Genomic DNA, 19,112 nt, shown 5'->3' with positions numbered 1-19,112 from the left:
CAGACGTACCACTTAAGACTTGGTCCTGGACAAATTAACGGATGGAATCTCAGATGAATAAGGTGACAAACATGAAAAGTGGAGTAAAACCACTTGTAGTCCAGGACCAAATGTTAACAATAATAAAATTAAAAAGAAAAAGAAAATAAAAAACAAGGAACAGAGGGCAGGCCTTATAGTATTCAATGTATGTGGCACACAAAAGATGATTTGTACAAGCGTGATTCACAATAAACTTAACGGCATCAATCTGAACCTGAATATATTGGGAATTATAGAACAAAAGAAAAACAATATCAACTGAAGGTCCACATATTAGATGTTATATCATCAGTTTGAATGTAAGAAAAAACATACCAAGAGTATCATAAGGCAACAAAATGTAAGAATACATATTACAAGCATGATCAATAATAATCCACTCTGGTCATTTTGTAAAACATAATCCATCGCTAGCTCCATGTTAACTGAACAACTAAGTTCTACTGGTTATTTACAAAGTCTATTTGCATGAACATGCATAGGATCAGGAAGAGTAAGCCTAATATCAAAACAAAGTACAAGAGAAAAAACCATGTTCCAACACAAACTCACTTTTGGTATCCCATGATACATAAGACTAGATCCTATTGCTAATCGAGTAGTACTTGCTTCTCCATATGTCATCCATTTGTACCTTAAGTGCAAAGTATAAATAAAAATCAGTATAAAGATTGATGATGTAATTAAACTAGTGGTCTTGACGAAATAGATCAGAAAGATTATAGATTAGTGTGTATCATATGGAGGTCGATGATCATACAAGATGGCATTCTCAGACCCCTTTTTCCTAGTAGTTGTCAAATTATCAAACTCTACAATAATGACAATGACAATTAGAAGAAAAAATGAATAACAATCATAATCATATTATATACATGGATGCATACACATGTATAACAACTTAACTAGAGATTTGACCGATAAAAAGAAAACATATGGTGGTTCGAGATACAACATGAAAGTGTATAGCTATTACGACATAAGAGATATACGACTTATATCTTAGATGCAATTTTCACTTGTGCACATAGACCTTAGCAACTTGCTTATTACATTTTTAAGTACCATAATCCCAATACGAAAAAAAATCTCACCTAGCCTTGGCAGCCTTACTTTCTTTTGAAACTTTGTCTGAGCAACTTTTCTGTAAGGCATTTCATCTTGCGTCTCGTCACAAGGTATACCGCCTCGTTGCTTAACAACATGGTGTGTAGGCAAGGGGAACCGAGGCAGATTCTGAAAAAAAAAATGCAACAAGTCTAAAATAGGCCTTCCTTGGAAAACTAAAATTTGCATTATTATGTATTGACCTCATTGGGCGGAGCCCCCCAAAAGAAAGCACGCAATCGATATTGGGGCAGGCCATAGCATCCGGCTGCCATTATTCCTAAGCGAGCTTGATAATTTATACCCACAAGTCTGGCTAGTGCATATCTTCCAAGAAATCCTTTAATGAACTTCAAAATATCTAATACGTTCTCCATCAAAACAAAACGCGGCTGCAAAAAATCGACAATGTCCATAAAAATGATGAGCTGCCTATTTTTGGGATCCTTCAAAGGATTTTCCATATTTTTGAAATGGTTAAAGCCGCTAATTCCTTGGCACGGAGGGCCTCCGCATATAACATCAACATCACCCTTGATAATCAAGCAAAACAAGCCAATAATAAGAATTATGCACTATAACAGAGCATAGGTGATAGAAGTATTTCTTGTAAATTAATATAGCTGCTAAGAAATTCACATAAGAACTTACAGGCAAAGGCAAGATATTCAAGTTGTAACCATGGCTCACAAACTCCTCTACTTTTTACGTGCATTCACTGGAGAATAAGTATCAATAGCATTAAGTACACAGAGACATACTAAAGCATACAAAGCTTACAATAGCATTTACACAAGTATTGTATAGCCGAGGTTCTCAGTTGGCTCCCATGTGTCATCATCAGGGCCATATCCCTTCCAACTTACCTATAGATTCAAGGCAAAGTGTAAAACTGAATAAATTAACAATAGCAAAAACATATAATCCAAAATGCATTATTTATTATAACTAAAACTAAAATAAAAATAAAAAATTCAGTAGAACCATTTTTCCCAAGAATGTCAAACCATATACATTTAGATTGAACAAAAGGTCGAAAGTAAGCAAAAAGATTTACAAATATAAATATGTATCACAACTTGTTAAATCGAAGAACATTCAAATAAATGAATAGCTATAAATTTCCATTCTACAAGTACCTTATAGTACAATCCAGGCTTTTTCTTATTGTTTGGATCGCCATAGCAAATATCAAGTATCTTCCCCATATTCATATTCACCTTCGGAATAGCGTCCCCATCTCCAACTACATCCTCTTCTCGAGATACTTGACTCCAGTGGTGTCTTGTTGAGCTCCGTCCCCAATAAGGAGAAGTTTACACGATACGCCATTCCTTGAGCAGTGACAGATAATCCAGAGCAGCTTCATTCCTGACCTGGAAAAAAAAAGGTATTCTTTCAAATGTATGCACTCTCATTGACATGGGAAGTTAACAACAACTAATCAATAGACCTTGGTATCTGGATGATTGAGCTTTAAGCTTTTACAGGTGTCCTTATTAAGGTCAACTGTCCCCATTTCTACAACTGCCCATTTCTACAATAAGCATTACAATGAGTCAACACTTTGTTAATGAGATACTGAAACAATATATGACACATGTTACAACTATTTGACTTACAGTGACAAGTTTAACCTCGGATGTGGCAGCCCCAAGACATAAACCAGTGGACATGGCACCACAACCAAAATACAAATCAAGTAACTTCATCTCAGATTCCTCTGAAGCTTCACCAGAACATTCCTTACTCGAACTTGGCAAAGATGGATCCAGAAACTCTCTTGAAGAATCTAACCAGATTTGTTATCAGTCAGTATTGCAACATATGGCGAATCAGATGCCTTTCCAATACTAAACAAAACAGTAATATACCCTACCTACTGGTAGTAGGCTTTGAAAGGTTGAATAAGGCAAATAGTATGCCATATTATAAAAAAAATCACATTGTTGTATTTCCGCCAAACCGATATGTTTAATAAGATGAATTAGTCCGAATCAAAAACGAAAAGAAAACGCACTAAAGAGGGCAGAGTGATAGAGGCATACATTTGAGGGAACTTGTAAAACTGTGATCTTTGAAACCAGACATTCTAATGGGTTGTCGTCTCTGACTTTAGAATAGAATACATGTCTCTCATCGAATGTGTTATTCAACTCTTGGGTGACAACCTATTTAAAGACCTAGTTAAACATCCAAGCACAAAAACACCATTACAATAAACACACAATATATATAACATAACAAAGTGTTGCAGCAGGTCGGCAATTGATCTTACAGTATCAACCGGTCTAAAAAACCATTGCGCTCTAAAATAAGGCTCCTTATTGTCGAATTAAAAAAATTCCACTATTCTTCCTATATAATTGAGCTTTTCACCTTCAGACTGCTTGAAACAATACTCTTGGTAAGGATAGTACATAGTGAATAATGCTACCACATATTCATACTTTCATTACTCACCTGCACATACACATGAATGTATAGACTATAAATAGTTTGATCCACTTCTGCTTTTGAAAAATGTCTCCTTGCTAGTAACTTGTCTTTATCACCATTCTGGAAAAAACAAAAAACAAGAATACCGGATATCAAAATGGCCCATAACAACAAAATACAAGATCTCAGAGAACATACATGACATCAAAAAAATAGCCACAAGTAATTTCGTCAAAATAAGTATAAAAAAAAACGATATAAGAGTGTAATCGAACCCGGTTCTCGTGACTCTACCGTGAGAGAGAGTGTGTAAGGGGGAAAAAATTGATGCTTTTCTTCGATCTTCAACCTGGGTGAGAGACAGAGAGAGGGGGGGAGGAAAGTTCTATTAGATGAGAGAAGTGAATAAAAGAGAAGTACTGTTTATAGAGGAGAGAGAGAAGGAAGACAAACCTTGTTGTTGCTTTAAAATCGAGTTTTCTTTCAAACAAACTCAAGTCTTCTTCTTCGATGTTTGGTAGTTGTTTCGCGTCTACTCTTTATTTTCACAAGGGTTTTCATAAGATCTTAACGAACATCAAAATCCAAGTCTAATCCAGCGGTGGACGAAACAAATGGATAGTCGTGGCCAAAATGGGAACTAAAATCCAACTACTCAAACAATACCCCACGGCCACTTAAAAACTTGGCCACGGCTGTGGGCCGTTTGATCTTAGCAACAGCTGATGACAGTGGCTAAAGCAAGGTTGTACCTGTGGCAAAAGCTTAATTTTCTTGTAGTGAACCCATAAAAAGTTTCCTGTCAGGGATAGAGGTTGAGGACAAGTGAGAAAAGAGGAAGATGGAGCAGGTATCTCAAAGATACACCTTGCTGGATGGGGACCTATACAAACGAAATGTCAGCAGACCAATGTTGAAATGTTTGGGACCACAACAAGCGCAAGAGGTGTTGGGTGAGATTCATGAGGGTGATTATGGGAGCCATTCAGCATGGAGAACAACGGCTCACCGGTTGTTATCACGGGGGTATTTTTGGCCTCACATAAAGAGAGATGCAACTGAGTATGCCAAGAGGTGCGAGAAATGCCAAAGATTCTCATCGCTGATACATGCCCTAGCGGAACCCTTATATAATGTGTGTAGCCCATGGCCATTTGTCATGTGGGCGCTGGATATCGTCGGACCTCTACCTATGGCGAGCGGAAAAAGAAGGTTTATGTTGGCCGCGACTGACTATTTTACCAAATGAGTAGAGGGTGTGGTGCTGCAACAGGTTAAGGAAGAGCAAGTGAAGAAATTCCTGTGGGAAAATATCATATGTAGATTCGGGCTGCTGCATACCATCATCGCAGATAATGAGACTTAGTTTACAGGGGGAAAGGTGCGAGCCTTCCTCCAAGCGTTTCGAGTAAAGCTAGCAAGGTTTCTCGGCCCCATATAATCTTGAGGGGAATGGCCAGGCGGAGTCCTGGAACAAAATTAACCATCATGAAAAATCTAAAGAAAAAGCTAGAGGAACAGAAGGGATCCTGAGCGAACGAGCTGAATCATGTGTTGTGGGCATACCACACGACTCCGCGAACATCTACAAGAGAGTCACCATTCGCAATGGCGTATGGGGTGGTGGCGACAACTGGGACCAAGGCGGTAGAAAAGGGAATTAACGAGACAATACTAGCCAGGGATTTGAACCTCACAGAGGAAAGGAGGGTTATAGCTCGCATTAGATTGGAAGAGTACCATAGAAAGTTGCATAGGCAATATGGCAAGAGAGTGAAGTCGCGACAATTACATGTGGGTGACCGCGTTCTCCAGAAAGCTAGTGACCCCAACCACCAAGAAGGAGAATGATGGAAAGTTGGGACCCAATTGGGAGGGACCTTATACTGTGGTTGAAAAGTGGACTTTCGGAACCTATCGGTTGCAGACTCTGATGGGAGAGGACATCACGAGGCCATGGAACATCAGAATGTTGAAGAAGTTCCATGAGTGACCCCTTGTATCGTTATCAAATTAAAGAAAAGTACATTGACTCTTAGAGATTGTTAGTCAAGCTTTGTAGTGATATTTTGTGTTACATATGATATCAATGAAATAGAGAGCAAACTTTGTCCACTTCAGCCATAGATTGTGGGCTACAAATGAATGAATCCAACTTGGGGGCAAACTGAGCTGCCCCCAACCAGCTTCACAGTTGACAAAGACTGCAGAGGGTATGAGCCTTTCGCGGACGATGAGGTCCGAATCCAACTTAGGGGCAAACTGAGCTGTCCCCAACTAGCTTCACAGGTGACAAAGACTGCGGAGGGGATAAGCCCTTCACGTACAATGAGGTCCGAATCCAACTTGGGGGCAAACTAAGCTGCCCCAACCAAATTCCACAGCTTAACAAAGATCGCGGAGGGATGAGCCTTACGCAGACGATGAGGTCCGAATCAAACTTGGGGCAAACCGAGTTTCCCTAACCAACTTCACAGTGACAAAGATCGTGGAGGGATGAGCCCTTTAGCGGATGATGAGGCCCGAATCCAACTTGGGGGCAAATTGAGTTGCCCCCAACCAACTTCACAGCTGACAAAGACTGCGGAGGGGATGAGCCCTTCATGGACGATGAGGTTCGAATCCAACTTGGGGGCAAACTGAGCTGCCCCTAACCAACTTCACAGGTGACAAAGACTGTGGAGGGGATGAGCCCTTTCGCGGATGATGAGGTCCGAATCCAACTTGGGGGCAAACTGAGCTGCCCCCAACCAACTTCACAGCTGACAAAGACTGCGGAGGGGATGAGCCCTTCATGGACGATGAGGTTCGAATCCAACTTGGGGGCAAAGCCCGAGCCTCCTCCAACCCGAGGGAACAAAGAGCTGCTTGGAGGGATAAGCCTTACACGGACGATGAGGTCCGAATCCAACTTGGGGGCAAACTGAGCTGCCCCTAACCAACTTCACAGGTGACAAAGACTATGGAGGGGATGAGCCCTTTCGTGGATGATGAGGTCCGAATCCAACTTGGGGGCAAACCGAGCTGCCCCCAACCAACTTCACAGCTGACAAAGACTGCGGAGGGGATGAGCCCTTCGTGGACGATGAGGTTCGAATCCAACTTGGGGGCAAACTGACTTGCCCCAACCAGCTTCACAGCTAACAAAGACTGCGGAGGGGATGAGCTCTTCGCAGACGATGAGGTTCGAATCTAACTTGGGGGCAAACTGATCTGCCCCCAACCAGCTTCAATGTTGACAAAGGTGGCGGGGGAGGGGGGGGGGGGTGTGAGCCCTTCGCAGACGATAAGGTCCGAATTTAACTTGGGGCCAAAATGAGTTGCTCCCAACCAGCTTCACAGTTGACAAATTGAGATCCAATCTAGCTAGGGGGAAATTAAGATCCCCCATCATGCTTGATAGCGAAGGTTAATGGGCTCAAATTAAGTTGAAAGGGAATAAGTAGTTCGCACAGACTAGTGGTAAAGCAGCAAAGGGAAATAAATGAAGCACATATAAAACAGAATTTGGGCGAGAGGTAACTTCAATTAATGACCTGCTGGGAGCACCGGTACCAAAAATCCAGGTTTAATAGCATACATACAAGACATTCTGAAAGGTTTAATACAAAATTTTCCTGAGTTCATCGAGTTAACAAAGACAAAATAACATAATGACAAATTTTATTATTGACCGACCTCTGTCTCCCCCTCCTGTTGCAGCCCCTCGTCCCCTTCTGTGGTTGCATCATCCGACACCACAATGGAGGAAGTCACCGTGATGGGTTGACTGTTGATCTCGGACTCCATGAGGATGGGATTCGGAATGGAGTCTGGGATTGGGAGGTTCTGAGGTTGCTCGGGGGAGGAGCCGGCTAGCTGCAGTGAGGGCTTCCAACTGATTTTTTAGCTCGCGGGCTATCTTCTTTGAGGCCAAAGTCTTGAAATGTTCAGCAACATCTTTTAATGATTTATCTAAGGCAGCCTGGGTCGCGACCTTACTAGCCTCCCTTTGGCTCTCCACTTTTGAGGTGACATTGGCTACATAATCGCGGTGAGCTAGCTTCAACGGCATGCTGGGGATCCTTGGAAGCTTTAAGCGCCTCGTCCTTAGCGTCATCGTACTCTTTCTCCAAACTCTCACATTTTGCTTTCCACCCATCCGAACTGTGGATTTCCTTCTTCACGGCGTCCAAGGTATCAAGAGTGTTGGATAGACCACGGATGACATGCCGATGTCAAGGTTCAGCTAAATATGGAGAGAAAGTTAGAAAAAGGGTTATAATCAAGAAAGGAAAGGGAAGGAGAGACGAAGGTACGAACCCTTTCCCAACTGGTATAAATGGCGGCCCGATGAGTGTCAAAAGAACTAGAATTGCCATAGGCTTGATCCCGAGGAAGATGGGAGCTGAAGAACAACGATGCAACTACAGCAGGGTTGTCCAAAGTAGAATCGCGGGTTGTGACATCTCGATCGTGAGCTTTGAATTGTGGATGCCAGATTTCCACAGGCCCAGGTGGCAGGGGACCAACTTGGAGGTGTTCTTTCCCAGCGCGACGTTGAGTAGCTGCGAGTCACGAAGATTCGGGTCGAGTGCCAGTAGGCGTAGAGGTAGGTGCTGCGACCCTGACCTTTTTGGCGGGAGATCCCTTGGTATCGAATCAGGAAGCTTGTAAATAGGCGGTAGAGAGAGCCTTGGTATTTGCTGATGTCTTTGAGGGAAGGGTCGAGAAGAAGAGGGTTGCCTTTGTCAGGATCTATGCCGAGAACGTCGCACTGAGTGCTACCCAAGTCACGGAGCCCTCTAAAGATTTCCGAAAAAATGCGGGCGTATATTTGAGAGCGCAAATCAGATCTCCAACTTGGATCACAAAGAGTTAAACGGGTTATCAATAAAATCAGAGAAAAGTCACAGGAGTCAAAAAGTTTTACTTACCACACTTAATGAAATTGAATTACCTCAGAGAAACTTCAAGGGGGATGCCCGCGGAAAGAAAACTCCCAGACACATATAATGGATAATGATGTCACACCTTGTCGGAGGTTGTAAGGCGGAGAATAAAAGACTTCTTCCGCGGACGAACACAGTAGGATTGGTAGCTGACACTCCCAAACTTGGTGCTTTTCTTTATGAAATAATGAGCAATGATGTCACGAAGTTGGATTTTGGGAGACTTGGTTTTGTTGTAGTGGTTAGCGGCATACATGACATGCCAGAAATTGTCGATGCCTTGGCATGGCAGAATGTTAAAGTGATTACAAACCTTGACATTAGGGCTGTCAATGGGCCGGGCTCGATGTCCAATTGAATCCGAACCGATAAGATAGGGACCTAGAACTTAAATGTTGTTCGATAAGACTATTGGGCCAGTTATGGACATACCCCGTCCGACCCGATAACGGTCTGGCTCGAAAACTAAGGTTATTTTTTTAGTTTTTCAAATAAATACTATTAAATTTGTAACTACTAGTATACATAAAATGTTAAGAGGCTTGATGGATTAGTGTTGTAGTCCACATATAAGGCTTGGGTTCGAGTCTTACTACACTCTATTTAAGTTTTTTTTAGATAATTAATACAAAAAAATACACTATTTCCATGTTTTTTTAGAGAAATAATAAAAAAAAAAATACACAATTTCCATGTAACCTTATTGGACCTAGGCCAGGCCCGAATCCAATCATGTCCAATGGGACCTAGACCGGGACTTTGACCTTCTAAATGTAAATATAATTTGGACGGGACTTGGACATAGGTGAGTCCTGTTCAAGTCCGGCCCGTTGACAGCCCTACTTGACATCCAACAGAGACCACGTCACCCGGAATGCCATAAGCGGCTTTAACGGCGTCTAAATTCTGTCTACAGTAGTATGAAGGCATAACGACAGGGCTTACAGAACCAGAGGCCAGTGAGTCAGACCGGTCGGTGACTGAGCTGCTAGATCTGGACGTGAAGGACTCAGATCCATCAGATCTAGTGGCGGATGAACTCGCCGAGTCCGATTCAGACATGGTAGAAACAACACTATGCATGGAAACTTATCCAATTAAGAAAGTGCAAAGGCAACGAAGAGGCAATTCAAAGAAAATGAAAAGGTATCGGGATATAGCGAAAAGACGGTAGAAACAAATTGTTAGTTGGAAGAAGAGAAAGAGAAGAACAAACCTGGCACGTGAAGCAACAACGATCGAACAGGGAGGAAACCCAAACAAGAGCTCAAATGAAGCAGGAGAAGAGATCACCGGAAAAAGGAAACGGAAGAAGGAGAGTTGAGCGAAACGGAGACAAGGTGAAGGGTGAAAGGGAACTGAGGGGGATTTGAAGAAAAGAAGGAATTTGAGTGGGATTCGAAGCGACAAGGGCAAAAATGTCAAATGATAGGAAGGGACCAGGGTAAAAGCGACGCGTGGCGTCACAAAATTCGAAGAGACAAATCATGTTTCGCATGCGCTCATGCCACACGTCAGTAAATACGAGACACGTGCCAAGAAAGAGAAGGAGTGAAATTTAATAAAGAGAGGACATCATAATCAAAGAGGGATGTACTGAGAGAGGGCGATATTGCAAGAGAAGAGCTAATTCTCGGTCCCACTATCCATCCGCGGACTAACAGTGGGTCCGAGAGAGGGCATTTGTGATAGCCAAGTTCGTGACATGTAAGATGACATGTCTCTTGGCCCATGGGAGAAGAATGGAAGAGGAGTGGGAAGCACCATAGCAAGTCCGTGGACAAGGAAGGGGCACGGGATCGGACCCGGAGGGTTCCTATGACCAAGCCAAACGTGGATTAAGGGAAGGGGAACGGGAAGCACTGTAGCGGCTCCGCAGAACCCTAAATGGACAGGTGGAAAGGTAGCAATCACAAGATAAGAGAGAGGATCAACAAACAAGAAAAAGAGGGGAGAGAGATAAGCTGTAAATTTGGGTAACACAAAATGTTTTAACATGGAATAGAAAAAAAACTCAGCACATTTGTGAGTTGCATAAATGACACCTCACTTAAAGATATGCGAGGCGAGATGTTGTGACAAGATTTACATTTCAAATCCAAAACCAAGGATATGTTTAAGGCAAGGCCCAAAATATCGATATCGATTAATATATCGGTGTACCCAAAAACCGATATATATTGGATATATCGGATATATCCATTTTTTTGGTGACCAGTCCAAACTATTTAAAATATCAGAAATATCAAAAATATAATATCGGAAATATATTGAAAATATCGGATTTATATTAAAAAATGGTCAAAAAGTCAACCGATATATATCGTAAATATCGATTATATCGGCGATATAAAGTTTCATATCGGAAATTCCGATATATATCGAAAAAAAAGAGTTCTATATTCGGTGGATATATGTCGAAAATATCGATGTCGGTGTACTAAAATACCGATATATATCGGCGATATTTTGGTCCTTGGTTTAAGGGTCATTTGGCAATGATTATGATAATCTATTTTATGACATATCTATATCTATATCTATCTATATATTAATAGTAAAGCTCCTACAAAGGGTATTTTTCGAGCTCTCTTAAAATTCCACGTCATCAACTCCTATTAAAATGGAAATTCCACTCCTATTGAAAAAATAAATTTTAGCATTTCTAATTAAAACAGGAATTTTTCTCCTATTATAATGGGAATTCCTCCCCGGCCTATTTTAAAAAAAAAATCTAACACTTCTAATTAAAACAAGGAATCACACTTCTAAATTGAAACGGGATCCCTCCAACAATTAAAAAAATGGGTTTTTAAAACTTAATTAAAATAATTTGTTGAGAAATGAAAATAGGTTTTGAAGACTTGATTAAAACAATTTATTAGGAAATTAAAATGGGTTAGAGACGAAAACGGTAATCACGTTTTGTTAGAAATTTTCTATATGCATAGTTATGATTGTTGAGCAAGTTTTTTAAAGAACCGGTGCGTATGCACAGGTCTATTTTCTAGTATTAATATTAAAGCTCATACAAAGGGTATTTTTCTAGCTCTCTTAAAATTTCACATTATCAACTCCTATTAAAACGGGAATTTCTCTCATATTGAAAAAAGAAATTATAGCACTTCTAATTAAAACGATAATCCTTCTCCTATTATAATGAGTGGTCGGCTGGTCGCTAGGATTCCTAAAGGATTGGAATTATCTTACTATATATAAAAATGAGGAGTCTAATAAACAATATTTTGGTGTACGTTCCAGGGGTAGTTTTCTCATTTCAAAATTTTCTATTATTTTTTGTCTTTAGTAAGGATAAAATGATATTTTCACCATTTTTTAATTTATTTTTAAAATAATTGGGTCCTACATGTTTGGGAAAAGTGGATGGCAAAATGGTAATTTTGTGATTTTAAAAGTCTTAAAAATAACCAAAAGTGATGGCATAACAGTAATTATGTGGTTGTTAAAGTCTAAAAAAAACGTTAGGCCAAACCGTAATGGTGTCCGCACGTTTTTTGTTATTTTTTTATTTTATTTTATTGGTAATGATAACGAGTTTTACAAATTATTAAAACAGACGTACAACAAGTTGCGCTGCAAGTCCTTTCTGAATTACAAATCTTATCTTTCTAAATACAAACTCGTTATAACCAATTGTAAATGGATTGTTTTTTATGGACTCCACAAAAAAAAAAAAAAAAAAAAAGTCTATTATAACTCACGTGCATAGCACGGCAATTATAAGGTTTTTTTTTTTTTTTTTTCCAACTGCGTATTATTGCATAGCACGCACTTTTTGCTAGTTGGTATAATGTTACTTGGGCACAGGGGCGGATCTATAGGTTGGCTGACCGGGCTACACCCAAACTTCCCAAAAAAAAAAAAGTATGAACACCATTTATAGTCGATACTACATTGAGTCCTAGAGTGAATTCTGTGAAACCGTCGAGAACCGTAGCGATTGCACTAGTTCAAGCTGGTGTACTTGTTATCTGTTTAGCAGCTGGAGAACACGATTTCGATACCCCATCAGTGATTGCTGAAGCGGGGATTAATGCGATACGTGAAGGGCATACAAGGTATACTCCTAATGCTGGTACTTTTGAGTTACGTAAAGCGATATGTCATAAACTTGAAGAAGAAAATGGTATTAGTTATACACCTGATCAGATTTTAGTTAGTAATGGTGCTAAATAAAGTGTACTTCAAGGATTGCTTGATGTTTGTTCGCCGGGTCATGAGGTTATAATTCCTGATCCGTTTTATGTTAGTTGTCCTGAAATGGCTAGAATGGCTGATGCAAATCCGGTGATTGTAGAAACATCTTTGAATAATAACTTTTTGTTGGATCCTAAAGTTTTAGAATCAAAACTTAATGAGAAGTCGAGGGTACTTATTCTATGTTCGCCTTCGAATCCAACTGGATCTGTTTATCCTATAAAACTTATGGAGGAGATTGCTAAAATAGTTGCGAAACATCCTAGGCTATTAGTGTTATCAGATGAGATTTATGAACATATCGTTTATGCACCAGCTACTCATATTAGTTTTTTGCTTATTTGCTTGGAATGTGGGAGAGAGCATTGACTGTTAATGGGTTTTCGAAGGCGTTTGCAATGACTGGTTGGAGACTTGGGTACCTTGCTAGTCCAACACATTTTGTTCAAGCTTGTGGGAAGATTCAAAGTCAAGCTACTTTAGGTGCTAGTAGTATTTCACAAAAAGCTAGAGTTGCTGCTTCAGGACTTGGATATACTGGAGGTGAAACTGTTGGTTTTGGCAGGGTATGCAATATATTAAACCGCACATTTCTTAATAATTGTATCTGGCAGGTAGGCATAGGTAGGGGTGGATCTAGGGGGGGAGGGGGACACACCCAATTTTTCCATCAAAAAAAAAATACTAGTTATAATAGTGTATAATTCATCCCAAAAACAAAATTTGTAGTGTATATTAGTTGTAGCAGCCCCCCTTGAGTGGCAATCCTGGATCCGCCCCTGCTTGGGCAAGTTACGAAAGGTCAATTTGAGGTACCAGCGCACAAGGTTTGCTATGTATTAGTGGATGTACAAGCTGTCCAGTCATTTGTTCACCACCACCATCTAATAAGCTCACCGACACCATCGTATTCACCGCCTGTTATTTACTATAACTCGCTGCAACCTCCATCAACCTCTGTTCATCGACCACCACCACTACCAACTTTATCACCTCCCACTTCATCGTCAAATTCAGCGTCGTCACCCCCTCCACCTTCACCAAATTATTCAAACAATATATTCCTTCTGTTTCAAGGCCACGAGTACCAACTGCTTCAATGCATGTAACTACACCTATCCTTACTACTACTGCTATGCTTCCCATGCTGTCTCGGTTTCTTTTCTTGCTTCTTTTCACCCCCACTGTAAGTCCTACTAGCTTCTCCCCTGTTGGTTCTTTTTTGGGACTGAAAGGTGTTCACAAGCTAGAAGAAAGCAGATCACTACACCAACGAGATAGCATCAACGACAACTTCCCATGCATGTTCACACTAAGTAAAGCGGTTACAAGAACAAATAAATAAAGCAGAGAAGTAGGTCGTCCGTTGTTAGTAGTACAACTTAAGTTGTTTCAATCCAACTCCAGGATGCAGGTGACCTGATTTGCCTCCAAGTTCTATTTCTAGGCCAAATAATATAGTTTCTTTTCACCTGTTTGCTAGTTGGGTGAAAGTGGGAGTAATTTCCGTTGCATTTGGTAAATTAACATTTCAGTATTTTACTTTTTTTTTTGCACAATCCATGTGTAAAAACTTCAGCTTGTAATATCCCCTTTTTGCCTTTTCATCTGTACAGAATCTCTGTCAAGAAAGACAACTAGTTGGTATGAGAGTGAAGAAAAATAATACTTGTGATTCAGAAAACAGTTTTCCTCACCCATGAACAACGTAAACCATATCTGTCGTTGATGATGGTTCTGAGTTCTACTTTAGCAGTGAACATGCAATACCCTAAATGTAATATCAAATTTACAGGCAGTACACCATTAATAAGGGCATTCTTCCATGACTCTAGGTCTACAGTTTCCTCTGTACCGGTGCCTGCTGCATTGTATATGCTTTGTTATAGTTTTCCCAAAACCAAAAGAACAGCAAACGGTAAGCAATAATGGAACATTTCTGAACTTGTTTCAAGTTTAAATACCATATTGCATATGAAATAATAAAGCATACAATCATCCATAGAAAGCCTCACAAAGATAACACAACCATATATCTCATAATCCAATATAGAACCGAAAACTCCCAAAACATGACTTCTTGGTACAACCAATGGAATTATGGGTGCAGATCACCTTGAAGAAGCTGGTTGAGTCAGAGTTATGTCGTGAGAATTGGAGGAAGAAAGTCAGATTTAGTGCCAAGTACCCGTGCCTTAGTGTCAGGGAAAAACTCAGTACCAGGCAGTTCTGTGACGACTCCATCATAGGTGACTCCTATGGGGTAGCTCAACAGGTGACCAGGAAGGTCATGATCCAACGTCTCACTTGAGTAGAGATCCCAGTACTTGCTAGAGACTGCATTCACCTTCTGGATACATTCTAGACTATCAGGTTTGAGGAATGAATCATCGAGCATACCAAGATGCTCATACCATAAAGACATTCGGAATCCGTGGATTTGTCCCCTAGCCGGTTCTCTGGTAGATAGATGATATGGTTGGCAAGCTCCCATTGCAATCTCAGAGTCCCTAGAACCATCCATAGACCTTTGATTGATGTTGGCAGATCCAATGATTATGTATTCATCATCAACTGCAAAAGACACAAACAAGCTCAGAAATCAACATAACTTTAGTTATTGGTAGTTTTAAAAACACGCTTCCAATTTCCAACAAGTATCAAGATATCAACACAGTCACACAGAGCCTCTTACAAATGAGTCGAATTATTCTTAGACGAGTAGGGTCGGTAAAATAACATCACTACGTCTTTCATTTTACATGGATTGAATATTCATGCTTGTATAAACCAAGTTTGATTGGTAATAAATCGGCCAGGGTAAAAAGACAACTAGAGGAAAAATTTGTGATAAATATGATTACCAATTAAAATAATGAATATGCATTGCAATCAAAAAGTATCTGCACAATCAAAGCGTTCTTAAATCATAATTGAAATCAGAAGATAACATAAGAAATTGGGATGAATAACATAAAAAATTATTGATTGGCCAATCCATTCACATGCGCCCAGACCACCCCGTAAATGTTATCTTAAGCCTAAAATAGAGAAAAAGAAAAATAATTCATATAGAATATGTACTTTAGTCAAAAACGTTTTAGTGATATCAAAGCATTTACCTATCATCATCTTGGTGTGAACATAGATCATGAAGCGCCGAGCTTCCTGAGCTCTGCTATAATCTGTATCAGGCTCTGGTTTTTCTGAGGGCATATATTCTCCCTCTTTCTTCACCTCACGGTTTCCGAGGCAGAAAAATGTCAAGTAGTCCTTGGGGTTCGCCTGAATACCCTTTGATTTAAGTGCTTCAGTAATATCAGTGTACATCATCTCCATCGTCCTCCTCTGCCAATCTAATATTGCCTGAACAGATGCACTCTCAGGGATTCCCTCTGGCCACATTGGGACCACTACATAAACCACAAACCTCTCCCCTGCTTCTATTTTACTAACAATCTTTAACGACAGCTCCTTCGGAATAATATGCAATGCACCAACGTCATTTACATTGATGCCATCCGATTTCCAACCAAATGAGCTTCCAAGGAAATATTGATTCTCAATGTAAATGAAATTTTTCGCTCTTCTAATGGCATTTATATAACCATCTTGAATGCTTCGGTCAATGATGTTATCCTTCCCACTAACAAGCCCTGCTTTAGCTGCATCCTCAGGTGCATCAGGGAAACCAAAAGCCACGCACCACCATCAATTGACCGAATAACTGTACATTCCAAGTTTCATGGTCATCTGGGAACGTAACTGGAGATGGGGGTATAATGATGTCTGCAAGGTCTCTTAATTGAACAAGTAGGTCCTTCCCACCTTGCTTCCTCCATCTCTGCTCAAAGTTGTACAAGACATCCCATGCAATAGGTCCTTCTAACCGAATGAATATCATGCCAGGGCTCCCTTTGGGCCACCTTTTAGAAATAGATGCACCTGTAAAGTTTGGTTGATGGAAATCATCATGGTGAGCCGTGGTCCAACGCTCTGAAAAGGGAATGAAACTGTGTATCATATCTTCCATCACAAAGATCAATCCCACCAACAAAGCTCACAACCCTCCTCTGTTCGACATTCCACTAGGAATCTCACTATCCACCACTACAATTTTTTGGTGATGCGTGAACATGGTAGAAATTTGTAAATCCTGAACAAAGCTCCCACCATTATCAGGATTACGGGGCATAAGACACAGTGCACATCACTTCCTTGGAAGAAATTTGCAGTTTCTTCACATGGGTAGCCATCAAACCATCCTTCTTTAGCTGACCCACAGAGGTCCTGTCATCCCAAACCAACATAAGAACCCTAACACCTTCACTCGCTTTCTTCTTGAGTAGCTCACCAAGAGTAATGTCTCCACCTGGCTTGGGCCTCCTTTCGTCCCTTATCAAGGCAATCTCAGTGTATACAGACCACCCAGTTATGTAAATGAGGTGTTTTATGCTAGTTATCGATCAAAGATATCTTCCCAGCATCTTTGAGGCTCATAATGCTTACCCCCAGCAAGAGGAATTTTAGGGACAAAGTTCTCTGGCACATGAGCATCTTGATATAGGGAAACTTTGCATCCATTCCTTTGTGCAAAGAATGTATAAGGGACTCCAGGATACTTAGGACTTCGAATCCCTCGAGCCCAATTGCGGTCTAAAGTAACATCAAAGTATTGTAGCTTCACATGAATCTTAGCACCCCCATGTACAGGCTTGCGGTCCTCGTTCAAGATTTCAAGCCATCTATCCACTTCTTGCCCGTCAAGTAGTTCTTTAACAGGTAAGTAAGCTCTTCCAATATTTGTTGCCCCAATTGGATTATCATCTTTGATTGTGATGACAACATTAGAAGCCAGATGAGCACAGTATATGTGAAAAGACTGCACTAACGAGGATTGGCAGGTTCATCTTGAAGAATTCTGGTTCGACCAACTCTAGCTCTTTCTAGATCAATTGTTGCATATAGTTTAGTAGCCCCTTTACCAATTCCAACAGTTTCCTCAATGTTCTCGACGAGCTGCAACAAAAAGCTACATTACTTAAATATCATGGCCTAAATTTTTTTAAAATACTTCAGTGGAAATGATCACCAAAGAAAGCAAGAGAAGAAAATGCAGATGTACAAGACATCTAAAAACAAGCATCATAATACAGATGCTTCAAAGTGATAAACGACAACACTCCAGAGACAAATAATGGTAATAGCAGCTATAAAGTAAAAGTAAAAACAATAGTAAATAGTGAGCACACTCTTCATCGAAGGAATTGCAAACAGTTGACTATACTCTATTTTGCAACAATGTTTATATAGATCAACAAATTTCAGATAAGGTAAACTGAGAGCATTGCTATAAGAAGAAAGTAAACAAAGTAACTACAAGTCATTAATCCAGCTCGAAGAGTATAAGACAACATATGAATAAGTTGTGATTGTGTATACCCAAAAAGTACGGAGACTTGAAGTAGTTTGGTTTTGAATAAACAGTTTTCAACTGAAACCTACTGAATACTGGTTGAAGTTTATGTTGTCCCTAGATTTTATGGTGTGGAATGTGGATATCATTCAAGGTTCATTTAACTAGTCTATTGAATCACTACCACAGATAGGGCTGCAAAAATTACATCCAAATATCTCTTTTGGGACTAAAAGTTCACACTCTCTGGGACTCAGATTTCAGATTCGGAAAATCAATATCCATTTGATATGTATTTGCAGTCCTCACCAAGTAACCAGAGACTTGAAACAGATCTCCTATAAAGTGAGGGATGCAATAATACCTTTCGGAGAAACTTGGGTGCACCACCAGTAGCTCTACCAGGATTAGATACTGAATTTGCTTCCAAGATTGTTACATGTAGTGTTCCATGTAGAAGAATCAGAGCCATTTTTCACCTGTTAACAAATATATATGAGATAAATGATACAAAAACTATATTAAGTGAAGATCTAAAGAAACAAGATATACCAGGAGAACGTCGAAGAGAGATGAAAAGTTTAGTGACGGAGGAAAAAAAATCAAGTGTTGACTCTTCTTGGATGGAATATATATATAATATAAAATGAGAGAGCATTTAGAGGGAATTAAGCACAGTTGAATAAAGAGAGGAGCATAATGACTAAAGAATGCTTCTTTGCATAATAATAATTGAAGGGCAGAAGATAAGTTTTGTCGTTCGTTTACCTCGAAGTTAGTGAATTTATATCATTACAGTTGACTGTTCATTTCAAATTTCAATGCCGACCGAAATGCCAATACCGACGTTTTTATTGTGTTGGCAGATTACGGAATGTGATGTGATGCATTTTCAAGTTTCAACAGGTTTATTGAAGAAAAAAAATAAATCAACGTCTTTGATGCCAATCTTTGAAAAA

General features: G+C 40.0%; 3 pseudogenes across 2 annotated transcripts; 1 reads left to right on the top strand and 2 right to left on the bottom strand.

Annotated features, from left to right (window-relative positions):
* Positions 1 to 594: 594 nt before the first annotated feature.
* LOC147507705 (DNA (cytosine-5)-methyltransferase 1-like) lies at positions 595 to 9,581 on the bottom strand (annotated as a pseudogene).
* A 209-nt stretch (positions 9,582 to 9,790) lies between these two features.
* Positions 9,791 to 15,230, top strand: LOC147507704 (bifunctional aspartate aminotransferase and glutamate/aspartate-prephenate aminotransferase pseudogene; annotated as a pseudogene). The gene is made up of 2 exons (XR_015215417.1): positions 9,791 to 9,866; positions 12,424 to 15,230. The product of XR_015215417.1 is annotated as a bifunctional aspartate aminotransferase and glutamate/aspartate-prephenate aminotransferase pseudogene (transcript).
* LOC147507703 (phospholipase D alpha 1-like) lies at positions 14,657 to 18,887 on the bottom strand (annotated as a pseudogene). Its single transcript, XR_015217750.1, has 4 exons — positions 18,706 to 18,887; positions 18,518 to 18,632; positions 15,860 to 17,756; positions 14,657 to 15,311 (listed from the first exon to the last, which is right to left on the bottom strand). The product of XR_015217750.1 is annotated as a phospholipase D alpha 1-like (transcript).
* Between the last annotated feature and the right edge of the window lie 225 nt (positions 18,888 to 19,112).

This window comes from Coptis chinensis, chromosome 3, assembly GCF_015680905.1.
Source record: "Coptis chinensis isolate HL-2020 chromosome 3, ASM1568090v1, whole genome shotgun sequence".
NCBI classification, from domain to species: domain Eukaryota; kingdom Viridiplantae; phylum Streptophyta; class Magnoliopsida; order Ranunculales; family Ranunculaceae; genus Coptis; species Coptis chinensis.
This window is presented reverse-complemented; position numbering and strand designations above follow the sequence as displayed.